At 41.5% G+C, this 19,647-nt stretch overlaps 1 protein-coding gene and 1 long non-coding RNA gene across 22 annotated transcripts in view; one reads left to right on the top strand and one right to left on the bottom strand.

The window, feature by feature from the left end:
• ZCCHC7 (zinc finger CCHC-type containing 7) overlaps positions 1-9,176 on the bottom strand; it is a 264,591-nt gene extending 255,415 nt beyond the window's left edge. For 8 of the 21 annotated variants that reach the window (XM_078372414.1, XM_078372398.1, XM_078372378.1 and 5 more), the window contains exon 1: positions 8,013-9,176. The gene's annotated coding sequence lies outside the window, so the exon portion shown is untranslated. The remainder of the gene's footprint in view (positions 1-8,012) is intronic. The other 13 variants (XM_078372420.1, XM_078372383.1, XM_078372450.1 and 10 more) reach the window with 4 other exon arrangements.
• Positions 9,177-9,512: 336 nt separating this feature from the next.
• Positions 9,513-14,739, top strand: LOC144582538 (uncharacterized). The gene is made up of 2 exons (XR_013535434.1): positions 9,513-9,893; positions 12,699-14,739. It is a non-coding gene; the product is annotated as an uncharacterized LOC144582538 (long non-coding RNA).
• The last annotated feature ends 4,908 nt before the right edge of the window (positions 14,740-19,647 follow it).

Below are 19,647 nucleotides of genomic sequence, written 5' to 3'. Positions count from 1 at the left end.
GATTAAAGATTCCCTGGCCAAGTTCTATATGTTTGTTCTTCCTTATTGGCAGGTCATGGGTCCCCATTCCTACCACAGGAATTTCTTAACCTGCCTACTTTGCTCAGCTCTTGCATACAGTGATGAAGTCTTAAAGGAAACCCAAGAGTTCCTGCTATTTCTGCCCAGGCTACAACCTGGGTCTGGTGTCAGGATCTCCTGAGATGATGTGCAGGAAGACACAAGTGCTTTGAAACTCCTCTAGAACTGTGTCCATTTGGATCTTTTTTCTTTAGGAGTCAATGTAACATAACAGAGGACTACAGGGATAGAGTGGACTGAGAGAAGCGGGGAGACGGGGCCTGGGTTTTAGGCAACCCTAAAGTGTCAGTGGTCAAACGATCTGTGTGGAAAATCAGACCGGCTTTCAAATTCCAGCTCTGCCATCTCCTAACTGTGTGATCCTGGGCAACTCCCTGTGTCTCTGAGCCTCAGAGTTGAGGATGGGATATGATCATGTATGCAAAGCACAGTGCCCAGTGAGTGCCCAAGAGATGTGTGTTTTCTCATTAGTCTTGCCCCTCCCATGAACTCACTGTAGAACCTTTGGCAATTCCATTTCCTTCTCTGGGCCTTAAATGTCTCCATCTGCAAAATGGGGGAAGAGGCTGGACTCAACTTTTATCTCCCAGGGCTGTTTTATCTCCCATATGGGCCTGTGATTTCACACTGGTGGTTGTAGCAATACCCTAATGGCAAAATCCCATCTCTACAAAAAATACAAAAATTAACTGGGTGTGGTGGCACATGCCAATAGTTCCAGCTATTTGGGAGGATTGCTTGAGCCTGGGAGGTCAAAGCTGCAGTGAGCCATGATAGCACCACTGCTCTCTGCCTTGGCAACAGAGTGAGAGACCTCCTCGAAAAAGAAAAACAACAAACAAACAAAAAACAGAAAAAACCAGAGTGGAAGATAATAAGCCCATGTTTGCCACAATGATCATGAACCTTTCGTGTAGTTATGAAGACTTTTATCAAAATATTTGCCTATTAAATTAAGTTTATCCATTCTCCAATTTTAGCTTTATAACTTTAATTTTTAAAATGTATCTTTTTTTAACCAATAATTAAGTTACCCAAAGTCAAAGCACTGTAGAGTTCTAACAGACCCAACAAAAACCACTGAGAACCTATGACCATTACACCTCATTCAGAAGTGACCTTTTAAACTGATATTTGAGGGATGAGTATATATCAGCCAGGCAAGTTTGAAATTAACCCACACAGGAATAAAAAATTGTATATGTGAAGACCCAGATCAAATAAAATATGTGAATTATATCAATATCACCTAAAATTCAAATAGGTAACCCACTCTACTCAAATTTTAATTAGTTATCAAGTCTTGGTTGAGTGCCTAATAAATGTCAGGAATACAGCAACTGCTTCTAGATGAGTTCTTCATCCTGTAGGATTATATCCAAAACTTTTATGTACATGTTTTTGGAGAAAAGGGATTTGATATAAAACAGAAGGCTTTCTGCCCTAAGTTGTTGAAGCCATAATTTCAATTTCAAAAGAATTTACCTTAAGCCATTATTTCACTTAAAATAATACTATGTGAAGAGCTCTACTCTATACACAAAGGAAGAATTCTAGTTAAATTTACCTATAATTTGTTAGGTATCCCCTATGTACCAAAGGCTGACAAACTAAAGGGGCTGTGTTCCAGATTATACATACTGAAGGAGCTCTACATTAACATACCATAAAATTCACAAACTAGGAACTAATAAGGTATCTTCAACTCAAAAATGTCATATTCTTCCATTTTCAAAATGAATATATTTTTAAAATCCTAAGCCTGGCCGGGTGCAATGGCTCATGCCTGTAATCCCAGCACTTCGCGAGGCCGTGGAGAGCAGATCACTTGAAGTTGAGAGTTCAAGACTGCTGCCAAGTTTGGGAATTTCCAAGGAGAAAATTCAACCATAACAGGGTGACACAGGGCATACCCATATTCAAAAAGCTTTCAAAGTGCTTTCTAAACAAGCTTCTCTTTCTCCTTCAATACAACAATATCAGTCACAACTGATGGCAGTATAACAGCTCCATCCAGACACTGCTCTAAGAACATCTTGATGGTATAATATGTTGTCATTTGCACTCTATCTGCTACTAGTTTAATTTGGTCAAGTAGCTCCTTCCCTGGAGACTCAAATTCTACTGTTATTAGACTAAAGACAAATAATCTCAACCATGGCCTTGACTTAAACCAATCAATCACTGGCCCTGCACTGTAACTGAGCAACAAGTTGGTACAATCACCATGTGCTGGTTGCTGGAGAGCTACCATTAGGGTATTGAATCGTTCTGAACCTGGAGACTGTTGGCACAGATTCTGTCACTTGACCCCTACTACTCTGCCTATGCCAATCAGTAGATCACAACAGTACAGTACAGATGGTAGCTCCAAGGATGTAAATTGCAGATCCTTCCCTTTGTGGCTTTGGCCATACAACATTTTAGTTTTGTTCTTTTCCACCAACTAAAGTCACGAGGTATGACTCCTTGGAAACTCCAAGAGTTAAGAGATTCTCATGTATTCCATGAAATAAAAAGAAAAGAAAAATCAAACTCATTGTAATGAGATGAAAGTGTTGGATCAAACATTGATTTAGCTGTTCTACGTCCTCCACCTCCCCAATGCCTGGATGTGGTTCATCTGCAGAATAATTAATGAAACTGGGTTCACACCCAGTTTCTCAGGAAAAGGTAATTTAGAGACAGAAAAAGCTAAATGTTTATTCTGGCCTTCTATATAATGTTATGCCTAACCCTAGATCACTTTGTTTCTGTCATCTTGCTCAAAGCTGTCAAGTACTACTGGATGAAAAGTTACGGAATCCTTCAAAGTGAGTTCATTACAAGTCCATTTTAATTTTGACAGAATACTACTTCTGAGCAATTGTTTATTCTCTTATTGTGGATTCATTAGAGTGCAATGATTTCTAACTTATGAGCTTTCAGCCTCCTGGGAAGCTGCAAAATTAGTTATCTCAGTGGGTACCCAGGGAAATGCATTACATAAAGACTATCTCTCATGTACATTTTTCAAATGTGCAGTCAATTTTGTGGTTAATAAAATACAAAGTTATCTAAGAGAGAACTGACTAGTAGCTTTTTCTAATATGCATATTATCCATTGGTGAATACTAAAAACATAACTACAATCATGGGGTGGTCCACAAATTGTTTTGAAGTTAAACAAATTGTCATCTTCAAAATACTGGTAGGCCGGGCACGGTGGCTCACGCCTGTAATCCCAGCACTTTGGGAGGCGGAGGCAGGTGGATCACAAGGTCAAGAGATCAAGACCATCCTGGTCAACGTGGTGAAACTCCGTCTCTACTAAAAATACAAAAAATTAGCTGGGCATGGTGGCACGTGCCTATAATCCCAGCTACTCAGGAGGCTGAGGCAGGAGAATTGCCTGAACCCAGGAGGCGGAAGTTGCGGTGAGCCGAGATCGCGCCATTGCACTCCAGCCTGGGTAACAAGAGCGAAACCTCGTCTCAAAAACAACAACAACAAAAAACACAAAACACTGGTAACCACTGCCTGAAAGGACTCCCCACAGCACTTAAACATCCTTTCCACATTTTAAGCTTCCAGTTATCCTCTGCCCTCTTCCTACTTCTTCTTTCATTTTCCCAAGGAAATCAAACACATCCTCACAGGTACTCTCAACTGCCTCAATGCATCTGAATTCATTCTTTCTCCTCTATAAGTATTTGATGATTTAGCTATTAATGGTGTCTCTCTTCCTTTTTAGGAATAAATCATCAAAATATAACAACTGATCCTATCTCTAACCTGGCCCCCAAGCAAAAATATCAACAGGTTTAGTCTCGCCTTCTTCACAAGTTTTCTCCTTTCTGCCTAAACACATTATCAGATCTCACCTATATGGAAAAAACTTTATTTGATTGTGCTCTATGTTCTAACGACTATTTTATCTCTTCTTTTTGCTGCCAAGTTCTCAGGGTTAGCAAACTATAGGCTGAGCCAGCCACCTGTTTTTGTAAGTAGGGTTTTATTGACAATAGCCACCCCCATAGGTATTATCTAAGGCTGCTTTCCCACGAGGGCCGAGTTGAGTAGTTAAGATATCACATGGCTTAGAAGCCCAAAATATTTTCTATCTGGCTTCTTATAAAAACATTTGCCAATCCCAGGGGCTCCAAGCATGATTTACATTCAATGTCATTGTTTCCTGGGGAAGCAGGATGCTCTTAAAAATTCTGGAGCAATAAGGTACGATGAGTAAAACAGCATTTCAATATCAGTTTTAAAAACAGCATATGGGGCAGATATAACAGAAGACCATTTCAGAAACTAGTGCAAGAGAATGAGTATTTGGTATAAAGGGAGGAAAATGAAAAGAATGCATTTTTGAAGGAATAAGCATTAAGACTAGATGACCACATGTCACAGAGACAAAACTAACAGCAGAATTTTAATCCTTGATGATGTAGCTCTCAAAATTCTCTCCTAATTTACCCTATATGTACGGCTCTTCATATTTTCTTGGCTTTCTGAATGTGGCATTACTGAAATCCTAATACTCATTCCATACATGCTGTGCGCCAGGCATTCCCCATGCTTGTTATCTAACTTGTGGGTAAGCAAATATTTTGGTAAGAGGCAGTACTAACAGAATTGGCTGAATGAGAGCACAGGGCCAATGTCAGAGGTGGATGGAGTACTCTCATGTACCTCACACCTTGCGAAGCTGAGGGAGAATAGCTTGAGCCCAAGTGTTCAAAGTGACAGTGAGCTATGATCACCACTGCACTCAGCCGGGGTGACAGAGCAAGACCCCAATTCCAAAATTAAAAAAACACAAACTGATAAAGCCGTTTACATCTGTGCTAGTTATAAAAATGTGTACAAAATACAAACTTAATAAAGACCTAATTAAAATTGAGAGAAAGCCTCAACTTTGGGAATAAATACATAAAGTGAAACAATGTACTTTGTACTGTGAGCATATTAAATTCTTCTCAGCCTTCATTTTTTAAACTCAAAATCATTTCCCACCAGACTAAATTAAGTGCCCCTTTTATAGGCTTCCATAGCACTTTACCTTTCAAAACAGTCATCACATTTCTAATTACTTATTCAATGTAACTATCCCAGAAGCACAGATCACAAATCCCAAGAAGGCAGGAACTATATGCACTCTGCTAAACAATGAATCGCCAAAGCCAAGTGGAATAACTGCTATTTTGGGGGCCATCTCTAAGTGTTTGTTGAATTCATAGATGAATTACAACACCAGCCATTTGTTCTTCAGCCCTGACAAATCTAGTATGTGCTTAAAATACAGAAATTATGATGGGATAAATTTCTCTGTTGTCTTTTAACTACTCCAAAGTCTTAGAAATTCTCATATCCTCAACCAAAACTCTACACAGTAGATGTTTCCATTAGGTAATCATGGACTACTGATTAAAATGAGAGCTCTGGAAAAGTAAGCGTGTGTCCAAAAATCAGGGAGAGCCCAGAGAGCAATAACAATGCCAATGTATTCTTGTTTCAACTTCTAGCTATACACATAAAATTAAAATAGTCGTTATCTTAGTCTCCCAAATTTCTGCCCAAAATGTCAGGGTATGGTGATGGTAGTTCTGGTCACAGAACCAGCTTAAATCCAAGAAACAAATGGACAAGAGCCAAAAACGTACTACATTCCTACTGTAGTTGTTTGTTTTGCAGAATAAATAAACCAACCTGTAGCGCTTTTCTTCGCAGAGGTATCATGTACCTGTGCCCTTGTTGCACTGTCCTTCCTATGCTGTTACTGTCACACAAATTGAATGTGGCTTTCTGAATAATGCTCACAGCATTTATCAGTTTATATTGAAATGTTAGCCTGAGGAATTGAAATAAAAGACGAATCCTTTCCTTTTTATTTAATAGGTAAATTAATTCTAGAAGAAGTCAAAGGAATTATGCTTCTTTCAAAATCCTCACTGGATCCATCCTGAGGATCCAGTGTGGACTTAAGATAAAACACAATTCCAGTGCAGCACAGAAAAAATTAAAGAGCTAAATTACAGAGTTACAAATTTGTACTACTCTTGGAGCCATCCCAAAGGAAAAGGATTAAGAATAGAGCCATAGGCACACCTGTGAATGTATGCCAAAAATAAACTACAGAACCATAATAAAAACTGACTTCCTTGGGTCTAAGGATTTATCTCTTTCCCTGAAATGCAGAAAAATGAATTTAACAATTTAGCCCCTATGGCCTTTAAGAGGATTTTGTACCGTCTGTACTTGAAAATTGTGCTTGGCGTAACATGCTCTCTTATTTAGGTAGCTTATGTATGCCAGGGTTAAGGTCTGCCTGAGGCTGTTTTGGTTTATGTTACTGCTTTAATTACATTCAAATGAATTTATTTTAAAAAGGTGTATTCTCAGAGGACAATATATATGTTTTTCACACACACATACACACATTCTGGACTCAGAAGGCTTTTTCTCAGCTTTCTGATCCCTGTACATGATTCCCAAGTATACTAACTAGATAACAAAATCAGATTATCTCACACAGACTCCTCAATCTACACATCAGGAAACTGAAGTACAAAGAGACAGGAGGCCTATCCAAGGTTATACGGCTGGATAAGGACTAGCAAGAAGTGAATCACATTTCTGTGATGCTCAACCAACTGTTTGCTAAAATTTTTAAATAAAATTTTCAAATAAGTAATTTAAAATTAAAAAATAAAACCTTCCTTCACTACAATATTTGCATTAGTTCTAACACCTAAATTTACCTCACAAATATCCATTTCACGTCACAAATATCCTCCTAGCAGAGTTTAAAAACCATGAATGACACTTTTTTAGTTGAAAGGAAAACACACTTCTGTCAATTGATAATCGAAGAATCTTCCAAGTTAGTACTCAAGGACTTTATCAATCCCATGACTAGAAAAGATGTTTCCTATATAAGATCCTAAAATATCATGTAAATGAAACTTACCTAAGCATTAAAATAGCCCAACAAATATAAAACAACTATAGAATAACTGCAAAGGTTATTCTCATTCAAAAGAGGGAGCAGTATTCATTCATTGAATTGTTTTGAACTAGACAATTTAAGGTTTACTTAAGCTTTCAGAAGTTACATAATACATTCTGTTTTTTGCTGTTTGTTTTTTTGAGACGGAGTTTTAGCTCTTGTTGCCCAGGCTGGAGTGCAATGGAGCGATCTCGGCTCACCGCAACCTCTGCCTCCTGGGTTCAAGCCATTCTCCTGCCTCATCCTCCTGGGTAGCTAGGATTACGGGCATGCGCCACCACGCCTGGCTAACTGTATTTTTAGTAGAGATGGGGTTTCTCCATGTTCATCAGGCTGGTCTTGAACTCCTGACCTCCAGTGATCCACACGCCTTGCCCTCCCAAAGTGCTGGATTACAGGCGTGAGCCACCATGCGGGCCCCAATTAATACAATCTTTCATTAATCCTGCTCTCTCAGTCCACCTACTTGTCACTCTGACCTTTTGCTCTTATTTACTTCCAAAGCACCTTTAGCTTTCCTAGATGTTCCTTCTTGATGACACAGGCGTCCATCTCAGGCCAATTTAAATCCACAGCCTCATTTTCAGTCCAAATTGCATTGGAAAGTGACGTAAAGTTTCTTTTTTACTCTTAGTGAGCTGCCCTGACAGTGACAGGTGAAACACAATTGACTAAGGGGTTGAAATGTCTGCCCATTTTTCAAATGCGACGGCCACTCTGAATCAATCTGACCAGGGTGGAATATCCAAATGTGTAAAACAAAGGTCACAAAATACAGAGCACAGTATTTCAGTGGGAAAAAATTAAGCTAAATTTAGTCACATTAGCCCAGCTGTTCTTGGGATACATACATGATTTTTAGGAGAACTAATCCTATCTGGAAACATTTCCTTCATCTTTCCCTTAGCCCTTTTCCTTCGGCCATCCAGTCTCTTACCCGGTAACTTTAATAATCATCCTCAGTTGCGATCCTTCCTGAGTTTATTCCTCATTCTCAGATGCTCTAGAAAGCAGCAAAGCTAAACTGTCTCCAAAGCATAATACTTTCCTAAATATACATACAATCCATTTAAAAGTTTTTGTGATTGCCTAAGCATTCAAAACACAAAGTCATTTCTCTAACAGTCCTAGGAAAAAAATTTTTAAATAAAGAAAAAAAAAACTTTTGAGGGGACCTGAAAAGTCATCAAATTGACGCTCTCGTTCTATACTTGGGGAAACGGGCTCAGAGGATCTTATTCACTGAGCTAAAAAGGCCCTAATGGAGCCCCTAATTCAACCGTGTAATCTGAAATCATCGTAAATTCAGCCTCAATTAGAGCTTTCTGGAGTGGCCAGCGAGTCAGTGCTGGAACCACGGCTAGAACCCAGGCCTCCTGACTCCCAGCCACAGCTTTTCCACAGCACCGGCCGCTTCCCCAAAGTTGCAGGCATCTGTCCGCTCACACAATGGGAGGGATAAGGGGCGCCTTAGTAAACACAGTCCAAGTCTCCTTGTTTTGCATGAGGAAAGGGACACAGCTCCCGAAATACTGGATACGGCTGTAGCTTCTGCTTCTGACAGCAGAGGCGAGAGGTGGCCCAGGACCAGTCGGTCCTCAAAGACTGGACTCCCTCTCGACACGCCGGGGCTCCGCGCTTCACTGACTGGCCTCCCTACAAGACAGGGGGGCCTTGTGGGGATGTAAAAAGGGCAGATACGCCACCCCCACCGAGACCCTGGACGCCCAGCAGCTCCTGAACCACGGCCTTAGATCCTGGAGGGCCAGGGAGACGGCGATCCCCAAAGACCCGTAGCCCAGCTGCATGGGGCGGCGCGCAGAGGGGCCATGAGCTGCACCCCGCCACGAATGAGAGGCGGACGGGAGACGCTGAGGCCTGCGAGGGGGCACGCGCTAGTTCCACAGCCCGGCAGGCGAAATGGAGGGTAGGCCGGGGTCCCGAGCCGCCAGCGGCTCGGGGTACGTCACTCACAAACTCACTGCAACGGCTGCAAACAGGAAGCACCAACCGGGAACCAAAACGCGTAGCAGGACGGGGAGGGGCGAGGACAAATGAGTTAAGGAGGCCCCGTCCGCGCAGACCCGGGAGGAAGGAAGGCACTTCCGGGCACAACACAGCTCTCGGCACCGCCTTTCCGTCCCCGCCTACCTGCCGCGGCGTTTTGCACATGCGTACTGGCTTTTTCTGCCCGCCCATAATATTTAGGTTTGCCTTCCTGACTTTGCCCCTTCCCCTTCCCATCTTCTGTTGAAGCTACGTAGGCTCCTTGTATAATTTGAATGACTTGTACGAAAGAGATGCTATTTACCGGGCAAAAGCCGGGGAGTTCCTTCCCTCTACTCCTGCGAAGAAAACTACAATTCCCATGAGGACCCGGGCGGGATTGAGGCCCGGTTTCGCCTCCTTCTCCCAGGCATTCGGAAGTCAAGGTCCCAGTGCTACGTGGCGCGGGAGCTGAGCTGATCGCGATGAGGGTCGGCGCGGCTGGCTGCTTGGCCCGCCGACCAGGGCAACCCTGGAGCAGGAAACGCCTCCTTGAGAGCGCATGGCTTCAAGTTTCTTCCTGGCGCTCCTGATCTTAGGCTGATCGCTTTTATCTTTATGTTTAAGTTGAACACAGTTCACACTGATCGCTTCCTCCCTTCTTTCTGGAATTCCAGGCAACAGATTTAACACTTTGTGAATCTTGAAGAGCTGCACTCCTGCTAAATGTTGGAGTTAATGATGGTCCTTTGGAAGCCTCCGAAGGCTACGAGACTGTGATGAGAGCCTCTGGCTTCATTTGCCGTTCTCACATCTTATTTTAATACTCAAGGTAAATCCATCCGTACAACTTTAGAAATAACTGTCAATCTAAAGGAAAAACTGAGGCAAAGTTAATATAAATGGAGAATTTATTTGGGCCAAGTCTCAGGAATGCAACCTGGGAGCATCAATTCAAGTTCCCCTTAATACATGATCTTAGAAGCAGTTTCAAGTGAGTTCTTTGTTTTTTGGCCAGGCAGCTTGAACTATTGGCTTGAACAGATTGATCCTTCCACCTCTGCCTCCTAAAGTACTGGGATTACAGGCGTGGGTCACTGTACCCTGCTACAAGTGAATTTTTAAAGACAAAAAGAGAAAAAAACAGGCTCTTGCTAAATTATATGCCAGTAATTTACATTAAAATAACCTGGCTGGGCGCAATGGCTCACGCCTATAATCCCAGCACTTTGGGAGGCTGAGGCGGGTGGATCTCCAGGTCAAGAGATCGAGACCATCCTGGTCAACAAGGTGAAACACCGTCTCTATTAAAAATACAAAAGTTAGCTGGGCATGGTGGCGCATGCCTGTAATCCCAGCTACTCGGGAGCCTGAGGCAGGAGAATTGCTTGAACCCAGGAGGCAGAGGTTGCGGGGAGCCGAGATCGCGCCATTGCACTCCAGCCTGGGTAACAAGAGCGAAACTCCGTCTCAAAACAAAAAACAAAATAAAATAACAGCCTATTCATTGGCTAACGTTGTTGTTTCTATCACAAATTTTAGGAACACAAAGATAAAGGGTGATGCTTGTATAGGGAAGAAAAGAACAAGTGCCTTTAAGCAATTGCTAATGGACATGGGTATGGTGCTGACTGAAGTCTCATGCTTTGGGACTGGTAAAGTTTGAATGCCTGGCTGGGCTGCCAAGGTTGCTCACACCTGTAATCTCAGTACTTTGGGAGCCTAAGGGGGAAGGCTCTCTTAAGGCCAAGAATTTGAAACCAACCTCTGTAATATAGCAAGAAGCTATCTCAAAAAAATTTTAAAAATTAGCCAGGCATGGTCGCAACTGCACTCCAGCCTGGGTGACAGACTGAGAGCCTGTCTCAAAAAATAAGATAAAGAATAAAAATTTTCACAAAATCTTTTTATAAAAAGTAAATAAAAATTAAAAATTTTAGGCCACCACGCAGTGGCTCACACCTGTAATCCAGCACTTTGAGAGGCCAAGGAAGGTGGATCACCTGCGGTCAGGAGTTCAAGACCAGCCTGACCAACGTGGAGAAACTTCCTCTCTACTAAGGCAGAGGTTGTGGTGAGCCGAGATTGTACCATTACCCTCCAGCCTGGGCAACAAGAACAAAACTCCATCTGAAAAAAAAAGAAGAAAGCGCCAGGAGTAGCGGCTTATGCCTGTAATCCCAGCACTTTGGGAGGCCGAGGCGGGTGGATCACAAGGTCAAGAGATCGAAACCATCCTGGCCAACATGGTGAAACCCTGTCTCTACTAAAAAATACAAAAATTAGCTGGGCATGGTGACGCATGCCTGTAGTCCCAGCTACTCTGGATGCTGAGGCAGGAGAATTGCTTGAACCTGGGAGGCGGAGGTTGCAGTGAGCTGAGATCGTGCCACTGCACTCCAGCCTCGTGCCTGGTGACAGAGTGAGACGGAGTCTCAAATAATAATAATAATAATTATTATTATTAGAGCATTTAATTAACATTATGGCAAGTTCTGGGAAGGAGAAGGACAGGGTATTATGAAGAGGTAAAATTGGAGAACCATTTAGCAGATAAGGAAAGAGGCATAGAAGCAGCTCATAGATTACTGGATTGCTTGTTTAGGTAATGTGTATTGTGTAAAACAAATGTCACCTTTTAAAAAATATTGAGCGTTTATTAAATGCCAGGATTACTCCTGTATATCTATTATAGATAATATTTTAAATTTCAACAACACTTTGTGGGTTTTTTTTTTTTTGAGATAGAATCTTGCTCAGTCACCCAGCATGGAGTACAGTGGCACTATAACATCTCACTGTAACCTACCTTCCCGGCAATTGATTCCCCATCGCAACCCCTCACATAGCTGGGACTTTAAGCCCACCCTACTGTGACCTGTTAGTTTTTATTTTTTTGTAGAGATGGGGTATTTCCATGCCCAGGCTAGTCTCCAACTCCTACTCTCCTGGGCTCAAGCAGTCCTCCCGCCTCTTCCTCCCAAAGTGCTATGATTACAGGTGTGAGTCACAAAACCTGGTCAACACTTTGAAGTTGATTTTTAAAATTCTCATTTCACAAAAAGAAAAAAAAAAAAGGAAACAGATGTAGAAAGGCTAAGTAACACAGAAGGCCACAATTTAGGAAATATAGCCATGTGCTGCTTAATGATATTCTGGTCAAAAGCCAACTGCACATAAGAGGTCCCATAAGATTATTTTATTGTATTTTTATTTTACCTTTTCCGTGTTTAGATACACAAATACTTACCATTGTGTTATAATCACCTATATTATTTAGTACAGTAACATGCAGGTTTCTAGCATAGGAGCAGTATGCTCTACCATATAGCCTAGGGGTGTAGTTGACTATATCATCTAGGTTTGTGTAAATACACTCGATGATGTTTATACAACAATGAAATTGGCTAATGATGCATTTGTCAGAACATATCCTGGTCTTTAACGACATATGACTGTACTCCTAATTACCATGTCCCCTCTTCCCACTGTCACACATGCATTCAACAAAGATTTACACTGCTTTGCCATGCTCAGAATGTTTTAGTCAAACCTTATAGGTTATGTCTTAAAAACTAGAGTCCTTTGGATGCCATAAAAGACACTCATCAGCTGACCTCTGCTTTGCGGTCTTCAGGGAAACTGTCAACCTCAGCTGGACAGGACAAGCGTTCCTTCCCAGGGATTCTGTACACTTTGGACAAACCTCCATCAAGGCAGTGGTATTTATCTTACAGTTGTTTCCTAGCTGGACTGTGGACTGACTCCATGAAGACAGAAGCTGACATGTTATCTTTGTATCTTCACAAGCTGACACAGTGCCTAGCCTAGCACTCAATAAAAGGTAGGCTCTAGGAACCCAAGAACCATATTGGGATTCACCAGCTGTCAGTTCAGTGGAAAAACCATGTCATGACCATATAAGTGGAACACAGTGTGCTCTCCATGACATTAAAACAGGTCATGGGAGCTGCTGGTGTCCAAGAATATGGAGATTTCTGACTAAAGAGAGTAGTGTTCACACACCATGCCTTTACACAGTGAATTCAAATTTAGAAGACCTTTAGAAATCATGAGATGCAGTGATGAGAAAACTGAAGCTAAGAAGATTGCCAGGACTCACCCAGCAGAGGCAAAGCTTTGTCTATAATCCAGGTCTCTGAGCCTCTCTCCACATACACACACACATAGCATTTCCACTTCAAGTTCTCTCTGTCTCTCTCTCTTTTTTTTTATACGGGGTCTCACTCTGTCACTCAGGCTGCAGTGCAGTGGTATAAACAGAACTCACTGTAGCCTCAACCTCTGGGCTCAAGAGATCCTCCTACATCAGCCTCCCAAGTAGCTGGGACTACAGGCATGCACCACCACATCACACCTGGCTAATTTTTTAAAATATATTTTGTAGAAATGGGGTCTCACCATGGCTAGTCTCAAAATCCTGGGCTCAAGCAATCTTCCTGAACCACCATCCACAGCCCCTACTTCTTGAAATCATGGATGGTGACATGCACAAGTATCCTGAAATCTTTCTTACAGAGCATCTTCTAAAGAGACCAAAATTTATTTGAGAAGGGAAGCACCTGTTCTCCCCAGGGCAATGGCAGTAGTACATCAACAATGAGCAGCCGAATTGGGATGAGGGGCCAGGACAAAGCAGACATCTGCTGCAGAGAGCAGAAAAGATAGAGGATATTCCGTAGCAGGATCTGGCCAAGCAGCACTCATCCATATCCTTCGCATTGCAAAGAAAGGAGCTACCTCTTCCTTTTTATTTTCCAGTTTATTAGTGGCTCCTAGAACCTCTGACAACTAACTGATTTTGACCTCTTAACAGTTCCTTTCAGCTACCATTCATTTACTGCAAGCCTACTGTGTGATGGGCCCTTGTTAACCACTTCAGATATACTGTCTCTTGTCCAGCCTCAAGTGACTCTGTAAGGGAGGGATTAGCCCTGCCTCACTAGTATGGAAAGGGAAACTTGGAGTGATTAAGTGACTTGTTCTGAATGAAACAGCTGGGAAGTGCTGAAGCTGGAACACAAGTTATGTCTATATCTAAAACTCATGCTCTTTTCTATGCTCAAAGCTGCATTTCCAAACTGAACTTTAGCATGGAGTCTATGATGACCGGCTCATGTCTCTCCAACCAAGGCCAAGCGCAGAGAGGCTCACAGTGGAAACTTTTGGAATGAGTACATTCTGTATAGAATGGTTTGTAAATGAAGGCCTGGGCATAGTGTGAACAGTGTTATGGGACAGCAGAGCAGGGGATGGTGGCTGATTAGGGGAAATGGAGAAGCCACTGCAGAGGAACAGAACTGAGTGAGACCTGGAGAAATAAGTAGTCAGACAAAGACTGACAATTCAGCATTCTCACAGCAAAGAACATGAACAGGCAGTTCACAGAACAGGAAACCCAAAGGCCATGAATAGGTGCTCCATGTCACTAACAGAAAAATGCAATTATCTCATGCACAGAAGATGAGAACACAAACTGGAAAACTGTGTTAGGAGAGCTATTTGTTAGCATCTATCACAATTATAAATGTGGTATGTTCTTAAATGTATGTACAGAAATTGTGATAGAAAAATGGAAACAAATATTCGTTAGTAGGGAACAACCTAAACAAGAATACATTTATACTATTAAAAAGTATTTTGCCACTTTTGGCTGAGCACGGTGGCTCCTGCCTGTTGTTTGGGGAGACTGAGGTGGGCAGATTGCTTGAGGTGGGCAGTTTGAGACAAGCCTGGGAAACAGCCAGACCTAGTCTCTGGGAGGGGGGTGGTGGTGGTGGGAATAATAAATATATATATATGTGCCACTTTTAGAAGAATAAAGGGAATCTGCATGTACTGACATGGAAAGATTCCCAAAGACATACACTTAAAATGAAAAAAGGTAAATTGCAGAGCAGTAAGTGTATAGTGTACTCATTTTTGTTATGTTTTTAAAGGGTACAATTGTGCCTATGTATACATATGTATGTGTGTAAGTGTGTAGACAAAATACTAGACGAATGCCAATCATTAACAGTGGTTATTCATCTCTTAGGAAGGGAGTAGGCGTGGAGGAGATTAAAGAATGACTCACTTAAAAAAAAGCGAGATGTGATTGATTGAGATAAACAGCACATCACTTCTGTGCCATTCACATGAAAAGTGCCTAACTTGAATATAACCATGAGGAACCTATCAAACACTAATTGAAGTACACTCTGTAATACTGAACTTATCTCTTCAACACTGTCAGTGTTATGAAATGCAAAGAAAGGCTGAGGAACTGTACCCCATTAAAAGAACAATAACATCCAGATCTAGTTAGAGGACAGTACTGTATTAACATTATTTCCCCGATTTTTACATTTACATTTTGATTATGTAAGACAACATCTTGGTTTGACTTTTCAGGTTGAGCACACTGAAGTACCTGAAGTAAAGGGGCATCATGTCTGAAACTGATGCTTAACTGCCTCAGAAAAAACTTCTGGGAGCTGGAGGGAGAGAGAGAGAGAAATATGGTAAAAAAGTTAACATTTTGAGGATCTGGGTAAAGGTATATGAGGATTCTTTGCACTTATTTTGCAACTTTTCTCCATGTCTGAAATTATGTCAAAATGTAAAATTAAAAGGCAAAATGAAAAGATCGAGCGTTTGCCAGGTAGAGAAGCAAGGGGATCTTCTGGCAAAGGAACAGGATGAGCCAAAGCATCAGACAAGTGTGAGAGTCTTGTGTGTTGAGAAACAAGCCCTGACTCTGAATGGCCAAGACGTGGCATGGTGTGGGGAGACGGGGAGTGGAGGCATGCTGTTCAGCAAAACTCACAGATGCACACATTTCCCTGCTACCTAAGACTGGAAATAAAGGCTTTAGGCCTATATCATATGCACCTGCAAGCCTTGCAAGACATAACTTGAGTTTTCATGGCTGCTCAGTCTTTGCATTGGCAATGTTTCTTCATCCAGTGACTATGTGGAACAATGGAAACCTAGAATCATGGCTGGAAGGGACATCTAGTCCAAATCTCTCATTTTGCAAAAGGGATGACTAAAATGCTAAAGAAGAGATTTGCAAGGTCCCAGTAAAAGTTAGTCTTAAAACTGGCCTGTAGGCTGGGCACAGTGGCTCACCCATATAATTTCAGCACTTTGGAGGCCAAGGCAGGTGAGTCACCTGAGGTCTGGAATTCAAGACTAGCCTGGCCGACATGATGAAACCCAATCTTTACTAAAAATACAAAAAAATTAGCTTGCTGTGGTGGCACACGCCTGTAATACCAGCTGCTTAGAAGGCTGAGGCAAGAGAATCGCTTGAACTCCAGAGGCGGAGGTTGCTGTGAGCCAGCATTGCCCCGCTGCACTCCAGCCTGGGCAACAGGAGTGAAACTCCGTCTGAAAAAAAAACAACAACCTGGTCTCCAGTTTACAATTCGTCATTCTTCATATTGCACCAAAGTCTAAGGGATGAGGCAGAAGAAATAGAAGGCTGGCAAGGGAAATGACTGGCTGTTAACCTTGGATGTTTTTTATTTGCCAAAAATATAAACTTAATGTCTGCACAAGTTTAAAAGTAAACAATATAGATACCAATGTGATATTAGAAACTGTCATCACTGAAGCCAACAGGTTCCAACTGGTAAGTGGTATTCAGTTCAGGCTCCTAGGCCTGAAGCAGCAATCAAGGTGATTCTCAGGAATTCTCAATGACATTGGTACCCATCTGGATTTGTTGAAAAGTTTAACATCCTTTTGTATTATTCATGATTTTGCAGTTCTTCAAATTGCAAGGTGATGGAGAGAGCACGCAATTTTCAACCAGGCTATGTAATCGTTCTTGAAAATTTGGACATTCATATAGATGGCTTTTAATTTTTCTTGGAGACTGCCTTTCCTTATAAAATCATGAAATTTAAAAATATATATTATAAATTAAACTATATAAATGATAATATTCTCATTACAATACAATCGTAGGAATAGGAACTAGTATTTCAAGGATACCATTCCTGTTTTTTATTATTATTCCTAGTTAGAATTTTATTCCTCAAGGCTTAGCCTCAAGTGACTATATAATGAATACTGACTAGCAAAACTATTGGGATTCTAATTTATTTAAGAATCACCAGATTCTGTACAAGAAATCTTGAAGCATGTCATCAGTAATGCATTGAGAAGCTGCCTACTCCAAAAGGCATGCCTTTCTTTGGAATGTCCATGAACCCTAGATCCACAGATTATGAGGCAAGAAGGATCACGCATGCTCAAACAAGGACAGGGCTTCTTCAGGTGTCATCTATAGTGGGGCTGCTCCCTTTGGCTGCCCATCCCGGACTCCAGAATTATGCCTACGGTTTTCGGTTTCCACATGTCTTTGTGGCAATGCTACCATGAGTTATTTTACTCGGGATTTTAGATTAACCACAAAAGAAACTAACTGAAAAGAATTAAGATCATTCTGTCATATGAGCCACAGTTTACTACAGTCAACTTAAGCACAATTACATATGATAAACTATAGATGTGGTGCTTTATGTTTCAACCCTTAACCATTGTTTCATACTCAATTGGTGAAACCATTAGCAATATGGGGCTTTAAAAGGACTGTCTCTGTGATATCCTCTTCCTCTGCCTCCCTTTGGGAATCTGATCTTCTTCTGTGTTTGATACCAGTCTGCATATGGGTGGTGTATTTCTTCTATCAGACCTATTAATTGCAGAAGATCTGTCTCCTTATCCCCAATACCGGAAACTTCCTTTCTGTACAGTCTTCACCAACTCTATTTGCATGGCTCTAGCAATCCCTGTTCTTGCTTGCTATGGACAGATCTGTTAAAATCCTGGAACTGCCACACAGTTTCTTCAGAATGTTTGATGTTTCTCTCCTGAGAATGGCTTTTTTCTCACTGTGCTATGCTGTTGCTCCTAGAACTCCCTCCCTAACTTCCTCCTGTGCCTATGCTCAGCTGTGGAGGAATAATAAGAGAGGTTTTGTTATCATCTATGTTGGTTTCTTGGCACAGAGAGAATCCACCCATCTGAATGAATATTATCCAAAGAAAGCTCCAGGCTGATAAGAGGCCACTAATGGTCAGGCACGGGTTACACCTGTCATCCCAGCAATTGGGAGGCCAAGCTTGGAGGATCCCTTGAGTCCAGGGGTTTGAGAGAAGCCTGGGCAATATGGCAAATCCTCATCTCTATGGAAAAATATAAAAAAATAGCTGGGCCTGGTGGCATGCACTTGTATTCTCAGCTAATCTGGAGGCTGAGGCAGGAGCACCATCTGAGCTCAGGAAGTCCAGGCTGCAGTAAGCCATGATCATGCCACTGCACTCTAGTCTGGGCAGCAGAATGAAATGCTGTCTCAAAAATAAAAGAAAGAAGGAAAGAAAACCAGTGCAGGCCAGGCATAGTGGCTCAGTTGTGGGGGGCTGAGGCAGGAGGATCACTTGAGGCCAAGAGATTGAGACTAGCCTCGTCAACATAGGGACCATGTCTCTACAAAAAAAGTATCTATTTAAACAAACAAATAAATAAATAAAACCAATGCAAAATTGTATCTTAGATAAATGCTATATGTGAGAGGCTTAGTGAGAAACTACAATGGAGATATTGACCTATTCAGGAAGGTTAAAGAAGGCTTCTACAAAGTTGGGATATGAGATCTGAAGGATAAGTAGGAATAAACTGAAAGCAACACAAAGGGTAAAGTGTTCCAGGCAGAGGAAACAGCAGGAGCAAAGGTCCTGGAGCAGATCAATAGAGTGAAATGTCACTGGGGCCGGAGAAGAGAGTAGAGGGAGCAGGAACACTGGAGGGCCTGGTGACATAAGGAGGGGCCAGACTGTGGGGCTTTGAATAAATGGGAAGAATTTTGATTTCTATCCAAGGAGCAAATGGGAAAATAGTGTTAGAACAAAAAAAAAATTGTACACTTTCATACACCATTGGTAGGAGGGTAAGTTTGTGAAGTCTTTTAGAGGAAGAATTTGGCTGTATTGAATCAAAATAAAATATGATTTTGATAAAATGTAATAAAATGACACAATGACCTTTGACCTAGCAAATACATTCTAAGGATCTATCCTAAATAGATACTATTACGTAAGTATATGTAGATATACACACACTAATATATTCATTGTGGCAACAGCAAAAAGTAAAAAACAACAGAAACAATCATATGTCCATCAATAAGAAAAAGAATAAATAACATGTGGCACAACCATAATGGAAAACGTACATGTTTCTCAATTTATTTGAGATCATTTTTCCTTCAGCTATTTTGCAGTTACACTTACATGGATGAATCTTTTTTTGTTAAGAAAAGTACCTCTTTATCTTTAATACTTTCTTCTCGACATTTACTTTATCTGATATTAGTATAGGTCTGCAGGCTTTGTAACTATTTGCGTAGTACATTGTTTTTGATCCTTTTGCTTTCAATTTGTCTTTGCATAAGGTGCATATCGGTAGACAGAATATAGTTCTGTATTTTTTTTTTTTTTTTTGAGACAGAGTCTCCCTCTGTCCCCCAGGCTGGAATGCAGTAGCCTGATCTTGGCTCACTGAAACCTCCACCT

This window comes from Callithrix jacchus, chromosome 1 (genome assembly GCF_049354715.1).
Source record: "Callithrix jacchus isolate 240 chromosome 1, calJac240_pri, whole genome shotgun sequence".
NCBI lineage: Eukaryota > Metazoa > Chordata > Mammalia > Primates > Cebidae > Callithrix > Callithrix jacchus.
This window is presented reverse-complemented; position numbering and strand designations above follow the sequence as displayed.